This window comes from Lampetra planeri, chromosome 51 (genome assembly GCF_965212315.1).
Source record: "Lampetra planeri chromosome 51, kcLamPlan1.2.h2, whole genome shotgun sequence".
Taxonomy (NCBI): Eukaryota; Metazoa; Chordata; class Hyperoartia; order Petromyzontiformes; family Petromyzontidae; genus Lampetra; species Lampetra planeri.
The window spans coordinates 3,259,684-3,272,380 of NC_136157.1; the positions used below are offsets into that span (position 1 = coordinate 3,259,684).

The window sequence follows — 12,697 nt, forward strand, 5'->3', positions numbered from 1 at the left end:
TGGTGCATATTCTGAAGGGGTGCGTTGAGTGCGCCAGGCGTAAACCACCGGCCGTGGCAGCTAATCCACCGCTGCAATCTATTCAGGTCTCGCGTACCAACGAGCTCGTTGCACTCGATATTTTGGGGCCCTTCCCAGTCACGCCGAGAGGGAATAAATATTTGTTAGTGGGGGTCGAATACTTTACCCGATGGCCTATGGCGTGGCCTCTCGCTAACCAGTCGGCAGCGGCTGTGACGGATGCCTTCGTCCAGGGCTATGTCCTGGACAAGGGGGCTCCCGAACGCCTGCTGACCGACCAAGGTAAAAATTTTTCGAGTAAATTGTTGCAAGAGGTGTGCGATCTGTTGGGTACCAAGAAGGTGCGTACCTCCCCGTACCACCCGCAGACTGACGGGATGGTGGAGAGACTCCACAAAACCTTGACTTCCATGCTGTGCCAGCAGGTGTGCGAGGCACATGTAGATTGGGACCTGCAGGTCCCGGGAGTCCTTGCCGCGTATAGAATGGCCCCCCATGCAGCTACGGGGTTTTCCCCATTCTATTTGATGTACGGTCGGGAAGCTGACCCGCCAATAGAAACGCAACTTGGCCTGTCCGCTCCACGAACTAATTCTAATTTGGCAGAACATATTAAGTTTAATATTCACAAGCTGACAGAGGCTAGGGAGGCCGCACGGCTTAATTCGCGGGCTCGCCAAATTGCTAATGAACGGTTGCGGGCACGGAAGGTGTCCATGCACGAATGGAAACCAGGTGACAGGGCCTGGCTGCATTGCCCTCAGGCACCCTTGGCTACGTCGCCTAAATTGTTGAGACCGTGGAGGGGACCCGTGGAGGTCGTGCGCGTTGCACGGCCCCAGTGCGTTCAGATAAAGTGGGGAAAGCGCCGTTGGTACGTTCACCCCTCCCGACTGAAACCGTTCTCGCCTCCATATGGCCTCCCCGTGTGTCGTGATGGCCGGGCGTGTGACGTGACCGGCGACCCAGAGGGGGAAATGTCTCTGCCTGATCCACACGTATTTTCGCCTGATCTGCTCCCAGGTGTCTCGGAACTGACAGCTGCCGATCACCGGCGGCCGGATCTCCGCGGCGGGGCCGGCCCCTTCAGGCCCGTTCCGCGCCGTCTGGAGCAACCGGAACCGCCGGACGGTCGTCAGTGTCCCGCCCCATACGATGGACCAGCCAGACGGACTCGCGCCAGGTCGTGCTACTTTGCATGACCTGCCTCGTGAGGAGTCGGGGCAGTTGGAGCGCCTCGTCACTGCGTGTAGTCGCAGGGACGTGGGGCGCGTTCGTTTCGAATTTGCTCGTATCGTGTTATTGTTGACTTTTCGTGTTCATTGTCAATCTGTACATAGTTATTCTTGTTGTTGTTGTTGTTGTTGTGTTATGTTACGGGGCACACTCGGGGGGTTACGGGGTTTTTTTTTGTTGGTTGTCGTTTTATCGTCGCGGTTGGTTGTTGTTAGCAGCCGGGCCGGCTGCGAGCTATGTGGGAGGGGGTGATGTAGTGGTGATACGCGCTGGGTGTATATGTCGTGTGCCAGCGCGTATGTACGGGTGTGTGTGTGGTGACGCGCGCTGACGGGGAGGAGCAGGCGTCAGTGCGCGGGTGGGGGTAGTGCTGCTGATTGGCTGTGTGCCGGTGACGCGCCCAGAGGGAGTGATCGGGTAGCAGCGCGGTGTGATTGGTCGGGGAGTGGAAACACGCGCTGAGCGGAACCGGATCGTAGGGATAGCGCGTGGGGATTGGGTAACTGAGGAGCGGTGCCGACGTTGAGGTCCGCATCCGCTCCGTCTCCCGGGAAGAAGGGGTATATAAGGTGATGCACAGAGGAGCAGGAGGCAGAAGTGGAACCATCTAAGAATGAAGACGAAGGTGCAGAGATAGAGCCCGGAGAGGAGAGTAATGGAGAGTAGAGGAGAGTACGGTATAGTGTGTAGCCAGCGAGAGAGAACGGTCTACACGAGCTGAGTAATGTATAGTGTGTAGCCAGCGAGAGAGAACGGTCTACACGAGCTGAGTAATGTATAGTGTGTAGCCAGAGAGAGAGAACGGTCTACACGAGCTGAGTAATGTATAGTGTGTAGCCAGAGAGAGAGAGAACGGTCTACACGAGCTGAGTAATGTATAGTGTGTAGCCAGAGAGAGAGAACGGTCTACACGAGCCGAGTATGCATACGGTGTAGCCAGAGAGAGAGGAAGGTCTACACGAGCCGAGTATGCATACGGTGTAGCCAGGGAGAGAGATGCAAAGTCTACACGAGGCGAGTGGAGAGTGTAGCAGAGGCGCAGAGTCTACACGAGGCGAGAGAGGAGTGTAGCCGAGGCGCGGAGTCTACACGAGGCACAGAGAGTCAGCAGCACAGAATCCAGAGTCAAGAGAAGCGCATTGTGAAGAAGAGAGGCCACGCGTTGTATTGTTACAAGTCAAGATTTAATAAAAGAAGTGTGTTCCCGTCAAGGAGTTTCCTGCCGTCATTTCCAATACTTCACATTTGCTCTGCAGCCAGATAATACGACAAATCGCTAACCTTAAACACCAAGTCGTTCACACAGGTCAAAGGCAGTATAGTACTATAGTAATAGAGCAAGTGCAGAATCACTGAACCGGAATTGATAGCTTGTAAGCATTTAGCGCCGGGGCCCTTGAAAGTGCGGGCACGTAGCTACAACATATGTAGTAGCTACTACTTCATATGTAGTAGCTACTATCTTTATTTTAAGCTTTCGTGACTGCATGAATCCATACTCTTTGGTTCTTTCGGTAAAGTCACGTAGAGAGGAAAAAATAATAGATCACGACGTTTGGATCGCAACAACAAGCTTTCGGTCGCTTGCTGTTGCGATCGAAAAAGGCGTGATCTATTATTTTTGTTACCTACATGACTTTATCGAAAGAACCAAAGAGTTTGGTAGCTACTACATATTTGCCTACTTTTGCTACGAGGATCATCCGGCAACTGCTTTCACCTAGGGGCGCACAACGGCTGCGGTGCACGCGCTATTACACTGCGTGCCCGTCTCTGCATTCACGTGCTACTTTTGTTTCCGACAAACGCTCCAGCGGCGTGCCAACGCAACCTCGGGCTAAAGCGAGCCACTCGATACGAACCATTGTGGCTTCTTCGGTGCATTACATAAAAAAATATATATATCACCACTACTTTATTTGAAAACGCTCCACATTATTCCCCGCACACGAAGCGACACTTTAATGGACTCGTAAAGCAACACCGAAGCGGGCACTCGTCCTCGTCGACGATCGCGCGCACCCCCCCCCCCCTATCCACCCCCGACCTCCTCGAAATGAAATATGCCCGGGCAAACCGTGCCAGGGCCTTCCCATTGACAAGGACGCGGAGCGGGCGAGCTGGGGGTAGTGGGGGTAAGGAGCCAGGGGGGGGGTAGGGGGGAAGTAGTGGGGGGGGGGGGTAAAGGGGTAGGGAGCCAGGGGGGGTAGGGGGGGGGGAATGGGGGAAGGCAGACGAGAGGCGGCATCAGGGGTGGCCGGGTGGAATCGAAGACCTTGGGGAGTTTTGTCTCAAAACTGTCAAATTTACCTCCCGGTGTGAACATCGCTCCCCACTGTGGGGAAGAGAGCGGGGGGGCGGGGCTACGTCGAGGGGTGGGGGTTGGTGTTGGTTGCCACCTGCCCGGTTTGTTGTGATTGTTGAGATTATTGTGTTTGTGGTTCCAGCACAGATCGTACATCCATAATACAGGATTTTTTTTAATTAGATTGCGTGAATATTTCATCGTCTTGACACTGCACTAGCAGCGGTGCGGAATGATAATATGTTTATATTGTTTCCCATTTAGCAGACAATATGTAATCGCAAGCGTTGAGATTGTACTATTTGCCAGTTTAACATCAACCTATAAAAAATATTTACGCGATCTAACCTACAAAAAATATTTACGTGATCTAACCTACAAAAAATATTTACGCGATCTAACCTACAAAAAATATTTACGTGATCTAACCTACAAAAAATATTTACGTGATCTAACCCAAAAAATATTGACGCGATCTAACCTACAAAAAATATTTACGCAATCTAACCTACAAAAAATATTTACGCGATCTAACCTAAAAAAATATTTACGTGATCTAACCTAAAAAAATATTTACGCGATCTAACCTAAAAAAATATTTACGTGATCTAACCTAAAAAATATTCAGGTGATCTAACCCAAAAAATATTCACGTGATCTAACCCAAAAAATATTCACGTGATCTAACCCAAAAAATATTCACGTGATCTAACCCAAAAAATATTCACGTGATCTAACCCAAAAAATATTCACGTGATCTAACCCAAAAAATATTCACGTGATCTAACCCAAAAAATATTCACGTGATCTAACCCAAAAAATATTTACGCGATCTAACCCAAAAAATATTTACGCGATCTAACCCGAAAAATATTCACGTGATCTAACCTAAAAAATATTTACGCAATCTAACCTAAAAAAAAACTGTATTATGGATGATATTGGTCGCGAAAGCCTACGTGTTAAACTGACAAATAGCACAATCTCAATGCATGCGATTACATATTGTCCGCTAAATGGGAACGAATATAAATATATAATTATTCCGCACCGCTGCTAACGCATTGTCAAAACAATAAAAGTGTCTGATTTTTCCACGGTTATCCTCTCTCTGAGGCAGCTGCTGTCCTGGGAAATCTTGCAAGCCTAAGACGGGGCATTAAAAAACATTCCCCATGTTTGTCAATTGTGCAAAACAATAATAGCAATAATGATTCTACACCACTCAAGACGACGCCTTGACGTGCATTTCTCTCCTCAGTCTACGGTCCTCAGCCCACGGGTCTCCCGTATTCGTACGGCTGCCGATGTCGATGCATAGCCAACGACTCCCAATTTAAAAATGCAGGTGGTGAAGCCCAGATACTCGCGTCAGGTGCAGCGGAGTGTATCATCGCTGTGACGTCTCCTTCGTGTTTGTGGGTCGTACATTGAAGGTGAAGGAGAAGAATAGGTCCACGGTGATCCTGCCGCTGTTACCCCACGTGCACACCTCATTAAGTGATGCGGCTCGCAAAGTCTCACTGGGGGGGAATCTCTGGCCAGAAGGCCTGGATCCAGTTATCGACAGCAGGTGTTTAGGAAGCAGCCTTGAGTCTGAGCCAGCTTTTTTTTTTGCAACAGACTTAAATCAGCAGCAGTGTTGTTATTCCAAAGGGGTGGGGGGTTGGGGGGGGATGCTTACTCTGTGTGATCAGAGTAGCGCACACTAGCGACGGACTGGACTCAAAATAAGAGCGGGCGATAATAAATGTTCAGCCCAACTTCTTGTGTTGTTTGAGATTTGCCTCTTCTCGTGATACGTCCTGGATATTCTTTTCTTCTTCTGTTGTCTCAGGGATAGCAGTAACCCCTAGTAGTGGGCAATCAGAGGCCGGTGCAGCAAATGCATTGTTGTACTGTTCCTCTGCGCTCCCACATCCATGCTCGCCCCGCTATCACCAACCCGCACACCGACCTGAATGGTGGACTATGGTCAAATAACCCACGAGGCGCGGAGAGGCACTCATCCAGCAGTGGATTGACAAAACAACTGCAGTGGCCAAGATACAATCCAGGAACCAGACTTTAAACAAGGGTGGCATAAATCCAAATTCGAACCCACATTTTTTTTGGAGCAGCTGCCACCCTCCTGCCCTATGACCTCTGAGCCACCTGGCCATATTCATATAAATAATTTGCTTTCAATTCTGGAGCCACGAAAATATCTCCCCGTCTCCCCTACACCGAGCTGCCCGATCTCCGCTGGTGTGTCCTGGCGCGCCGTTTTAATTACTCGTGAAATTTCCTGGCGGATGACACTCGGCGCCTCGAGTCGGTGCCCCCCCCCCCCACGCTCCACTGCATCCATTTGCCGTCTGCGTTCGGAACGACGTTGGCAGAGCGAACGGCGATGGTGATGTGTGCTTTGCTCCGTGGGCGTGGGGGGGGGGGTGACCGATAGCGCTGCTGTGGATGCGTTGCGCCGAATCCAATCGCCAACCCTCCCCCACTTTTGCCCAAGCGAGGGCGCTTTTAATTAAAAGTCGGTTAGGGAGGCATCGCTCATTGAGAGAACGCGCGGCGGTGGCATCGCACGGCCATACGCGGAGCAATGGGAAAGCACGTGGCCTCAAGTGGCTCATGGGCGTTCGGGGTTCATAAAAAAAGTGGCCGCATTCAAATATCAGCTCGAATTAAAAATGCTAATAAACATAATGGGATACTTAAGGTACGAAAAAAAACCAAATCATCTCTCTCGTTTGTATTCATTTATATTCTTGTCGCTTCTCCTCCGCCGTCTCACGACATCTCCACTCAGGTCTATATTAATCCTGGTAGGAACCACCTGGTTCCACCAGCCCACAGGGGATTATTGTGTCCGTCCATCGTGCATCCAAAAATGGGAGGGGTGGGGCTGGGTGGAGAGGGGAGGGTGGGGAGGGGCTGGGTGGGGAGGGGCTAGTCACCCGGTGGTGCCCTTATAAAACTCAACGTTTAACCTACTCACGCCGGCTTGTGCCCGCCCTCACAGTCGGCCATATTTGCGGAATACACCACGCCGCCGTTGACCCTGGCCATTGACTGAGCAACCCAACGTTCCTACCAGCTCCCTCCGCAGGAATGTGTTAATGTCGTATGCCCCAGCCGTCTCTTTACTTGCAAGGGTTTGCCTGATGTTTACTGCGACTGATCCTAAGAGTTACACGGTTATCCACCAGGCGTTGGGGGAAAGTCAGTCATTTGAATGAACAAATTCAACAAATAAATACAAATTTGGTATAAAAAAAAAAAAAGCTTTTCAGTGCACGCACTTTAATTTGCACTCAAAAGTTGAAAAGAAATTATCTTGACCCCAGATTTAATCAAATTTTATGTTCTCAATAACAGTTGTTAGCTTCCTTTCGATATGTTTTAATTTCCTTCATGCAAGCTACCCACTTTTATTGAGCACATAAACACTTGATGAAATCTAGGGTTTACGAGAATGCATTTTCTACTTTCGAGTGCAAGTAAAAGTTCGTTTTTATTACCTAATTGTACTTTGTGTCCTTGTTGCTTCCGCGCTAAGCAAGAGGGAAGCACAGCGGCGACTCTGGCTCCATGTCGAGCGGCGATATTCGTGCCCCTTTCATTGGTCATAGAGTGGCCAGCACGAGCCGCTGTGCTTGGAGCAGACGTTTGGCGCGGTGGGTGGTCGCGACCATTCGTGATTTCATAAAGGGGGGGGGAGGGTGAGTGGGAGTAAAGTGTATAATTATACTCTTAGTTCTTTCGGTAAAGTCACGTAGGTAAAAAATGTAATAAAAATTAATAAAAATAAAATAATAAAAAATCACGACGTTTCGGAGGCAACACAAGTCTCCGTCATCAGGTGGGACCGTCACAGCCAGATTTGCTGCATCAAGTGAGGCAGGGATTCAAGATGCAAGCCCTTAAATACAAGTTAAGGGGGAGGAGGGGGGGGGGGCGAGCTAATGAGAATATGGTAGCCAATGAATGGAACGTATCGGGAGGGGGGGGGGGCGGGGCTAAAAGAGAGCACGAGGTGCTCGTAGACGTGGACGTGTTAGTGCGCAAGTCCCTGTTGGTGTGACGGTCCCACCTGATGACGGAGACTTGTGTTGCCTCCGAAACGTCGTGATTTATTATTATTTTTATAAATTTTAATAAAAAATTTTACCTACGTGACTTTACCGAAAAAAAACTAAGAGTATGAATCCTTGCAGTCACGAAAGCTTCAAATCTAGAATGTATAATTATACACTGTGTAACAAAATGTCTTTTTGTTCCTGGGTAGTAAGTATTGTTTCCTAATTGCTTATGCCTCAAAAGTACAAAAATGGCTATTATTCCCCACAAACTTTGCTTTTGTGACCAGGACATTGATATTTTGAAATGTACCTATTTTCAATGAGAAAACGTGCGCGTTTGTGTCATTCCTTCACGTAAAGTCCTAGTGACAAAAGCAAAGTTTGTGGGGAATAATAGCCATTTTCTATACTTTTTAGGCATAAGCAATTTAACACTTACCACCCAGGGACAAAAATCGTGTTACATAGTGAATTTATTAATTAGCAAAACTAATTGTTAAATGAAATCTTCATTTGTCCCGCGAGGCGAGTCTGTGTAGACAATTTCATCTCGTTTAGGCTTCGATTCGTATGAATAAACAGAAAACACGGCAAGTTCAATTAAAGATGTGCAATAATGTCTTCAACACGGCATAGTTCAATGCATTCGACAAGTTTTCAGAATCGCTTTAAGTTGTTGTTGCTTTAAATTTCACTGACCGTACATCTCCATCTCTCGTCTAAACCTCTTCTGTCACATCGTTAGGGTTTTGTTTTATCCTTTTAAAATGTGAGGCGGGGTGGGGGGTGACGAGGGGGGGGGGAGCACTGGGGGGCCTGGGGCTAATTAATAGTTTTATTAGGGGGGGGGCAATAAAAACATTCCAAGTTATTGTTGTTGATGTTGTTGTTATTTACATGAGCAGTGGCAGTGATGCCCCCCACCGCGTCCCCCACCTCTAGCCAACGTTACAAACCAGGGCACCCAAGTTTCTCTCAACTGGCCTCACCATCATCACCATCATCGTGGCGCATTCACCGACGACATGATAGCCAATACAATCAGCAACAGCTGAAGACGACGACTACGCCGCTGCTGCTGATGATGACGACGATGATGACGACGATGATGATGACTACGATGATGACGATGACGATGACGACGACGACGATGATGACGACGAAGACGATGATGACGACGATGACGACGACGACGATGATGATGACGACGATGATAATAAGTTATGCTGCCTCGAGTCCTCCAGTAATAGACGAGGGCCTCCACTGTCAACTTGCGACCCGTGGCAGTAGCGAGCGGTGTGGACCCTCATCTCCCGGCGCTCTTAAACAGCACGCAAGCCGCACCGCGGGCCGAATCTTCATCAGGGGCCACCCATTGAGTCGGTGCGCAAAAATCTGTCAAAACATGACCCCTACCCCCCTCCCTGTAGGCACGCGGACTTTGTACCCCCCCCCCCACCTTAGTACGTACGCCTGACGCACCCCCCCCCGTATCCTATAGAACGACCGATATTTAATCCACGCAGAAACGATCAAGGATTAATAATATTGACGTGTTTAAGCAAACAGATAGTCCACCGCCGGCTGCATAAAAAAATTAAGTCGCGTGCCTTGGCCACTGATGTTGCCGAGCTGCGTGATAGCTGCAGTCAGGGGCACGGTGACACACGAGTGACACCTCTCCCACAGTCCCACTTCTCTCGGCAGGACTTGTTGTCTGACAGCTGAAGACACTGATCTGTGGCTCATTTGAAGGCCAATATAGACAAAGTGTTATCGAGGCTTCACCCCACCCCCCACCCCACAGTTTCCTATGCGTACGCACATTGTCAATACGCAGGCGTACGCATTTGGGTTAACCCCCCCACTCCCCCCTCCATGCGTGCGTACTAAATGGATGGTCCCTAACGAGGTTTTTCATTTGCAAGCGGCGAAATATCACAAGAGACGAACTTAGCTCTCTATGCGAGCTCGTCGATCTGAAATTAAGTGCCGCAATTAACCGCCGTGCAGATTTCGCAAAGCGAACAAACTGAGCGAATCGGTCACATGTTAATTTAAAAAAATTAAACTCCCACGTAACATTATTTTCGGAGGCGCAATGTATAATGATGTAAACGCGACGTTATCGTCGTACGCTGGTGGAAAGTGAACAATGCTGATAAGAAGAGTTTGGTCACGGTCAGCTCTAGTGTAGTCGGGGGGGGGGGGGGGGGGGGTATACGTGCCCTGGGGCTAATTAATAGTTTTATTAGTGGGGGGGGGCAATAAAAACATTCCGAGATATTGTTGTTGTTATTTACATGAGCAGGGATGCCCCCCACCGCGCCCCCACCTCTAGCCAATGTTACAAACCGGGGCACCCAAGTTTCTCTCAACTGGCCTCATCATCACCATCATCACCATCATCATCGTGGCGCATTCACCGACGACATGATAGCCATAAAATCAGCAACAGCTGAAGACGACGACTACGCCATTGCTGCTGCTGATGATGACGACGACGACGACAATGATGATGATGATGACGACGACGACGACGACGACGATGATGACGACGATGATGACGACGACGATGACGACGATGATGATGATGATGACGACGACGATGATGACGACGATGATGACGACAATGATGACGACTATGATGATGACGACGATGACGACGATGATGACGACTATGATGATGACGACGGCGGCACAGGTTACGCGATCGCTGATTGCCCGTTCTGCGTCCTCGCCTAATTGAAATCCGTTTCCCGTGGAATTGACGGATGACGGCGGCACCCGCGTGGGAACGGCATCCGAATGAATAACCCACTGGGTAATGGGCACACGGCAACAAGCGTGACGAGTCCCCCCCCCCCCCCCAATGGCTAATTAGCCGCTCCGAGTGTGATGCATGCAGCACTCCCCGCATTTAGGTGGTTTAGAAAAACACCATTTATTAGCGCGCGTCGCGTTCCAAAAATAACCGGCAGGCAAGAAACTCCGCTCTCCTGCTCGCAACACACAACCTTGATTATAGTCTATTTCTCTCTCTATAGATATGTGTGTGTGTTGTGTCGTTGCGATGAGCTGCCGTTTCGTTTCCACCGCTGCCAGCCCCGACGCTGACCTTGGCAGCGTCTGACCCCGCAGCTTCACACAGCACCAACGCAAAGACACGGGGCCGAGCCTTTCACGATCGCCACATCCCGCGACACCCACAGCAGTTTGAACGCTGATCGCGGTGCTTTTGAGTCCGCGTTTTTGTTTATTTCCCCCCCCTCTCCGCCCCCTCCACCCTTTCAACAACAACAACAAACATCGATTGTGCCGATGATGAAGCCTTCAGATTCACTGGAGTGCAAGGGTCTGAGCCAGTGGCAGAAGTACTCGCAGGGAGATTTGAAGTTTTCGTGACTGCAGGGACCCATACTCTTTGGTTCTTTCGGTAAAGTCACGTAGGTGTAAAATATAAAATAATTAAAATCACGACGTTTCGATTGCAACACAAGCAATCATCATCAGGGGTGAAAACTACAGCAAGAATTGTTTTACTTCCCCCTCTCTTACTTATATAACCTCTTACCAGAGCACCTTTCCCACTTCAGCTAAAACAATTCTTGCTGTATAGTAATATGTTTTTACCCTTTCAACTGGTACAAAAACTGACACCTTTATACAAGGGATCATGTTTGCAATAACCACAACACAAGCAGCCAAAATGCAAACAAAAACATAACTCTGATAATGATAATGATATGCACTGTCCTTGAAGTTGATTTGTCCACACCCGAGACGGCTTTTTTGCTGTAGTCTTCACACCTGATGATGATTGCTTGTGTTGCAATCGAAACGTCGTGATTTAATTTATTTTATATTTTACAGCTACGTGACTTTACCGAAAGAACCAAAGAGTATACTCGCAAGGGTTTGGTACCATCCTCGTGCGGTAACTTCACCGCCTTTGCCAACTGCACGGTGCTTAGCCACCCACTCGGGACTTCAACACAAATCTCACCTGGACGCAAGCATGGCCATCGCTGGACCTGGCAAACGAGTGCCTCACAGACTACCCCCCACACAACAACAGCCCCCTGGGTTTCAACTCTCCCCGGGAAGGAGTGGTCCACCACTGCCCGTGCCTCGCCACCCACCACCCCGATGGGGCATAAGATCAAAGCCCCGTTATGCGCCCGTGGGGTAGAGCAAATCGTGCACCGCATCCTAGAATCTTGATTTGAAGCTTTCGTGACTGCAGGAATCCAAACTCTTTGGTTCTTTCGGTGAAGTCACGTAGGTAGAAATAAATAAAACAAATCACATCATGTATTTGTTGAATTTTATTTTATTTCTAACTACGTGACTTTACCGAAAGAACCAAAGAGTACACATCCTAGAAGTCTGCCCGATCCACAAACTCAGCGGACGCCTACCCACCCTGAACGCAGCAGGTCGGGAAGAAACCGCTTGGCTTAGGGGACTTTGCATTCGCTAAATAACTAAAAACGAATAAATACGGCCCAATGAAGAGGCCGCGTTACGAAGAATGTAGATGAGTGGGGGGCGTCTTGGGGGCAATTGCTCTTCTTTACGACCGCGAGGTCGGTGCTCTGCTATGACAATCCTCATGACCTCTCGGTTTCGACGAAGGGACGTGAGGCCTGAAAAGTCACCGATTAGAATCTACTGCAGCGTTCGTCACGAATTTTAACTGGTGGGGGGGGGGGGGGCACTTTCGGCCGATAAGACATAATCGGTGTGAGGGCCGCCACACTATTTGGAACACCCATTGGGGTTTGGCAGCAGCACGATCGCGATGATGATGAAGATGATGAAGATGATGATGGTCGGTGTTTTTTCTCTGTGTCTATTGTCGGTGGGCCAACGGTGGCCCAGCGCGGGCCTTGCAATGAAGAACGCTCCTCGAATCTCTCTCGTTATGCTGTTGTTGGTGTTGTCATTGCTGCTGTTGTTGTTGTTGTTACGTAGTGCTCGTGCGCCGTCGTTCTGTTTGATGTCGACGTTTTCTTACTTAGCGCGGCGATGCTCACCGGAGCCCGTTGTGTGACTCGGC

General features: G+C 49.3%; 1 protein-coding gene across 1 annotated transcript in view; it reads right to left on the minus strand.

Moving 5' to 3' along the window:
* LOC144734556 (uncharacterized) overlaps positions 1–12,697 on the minus strand; it is a 132,950-nt gene that overhangs the window by 63,023 nt on the left and 57,230 nt on the right. The gene's annotated exons all lie outside the window — the stretch shown is intronic.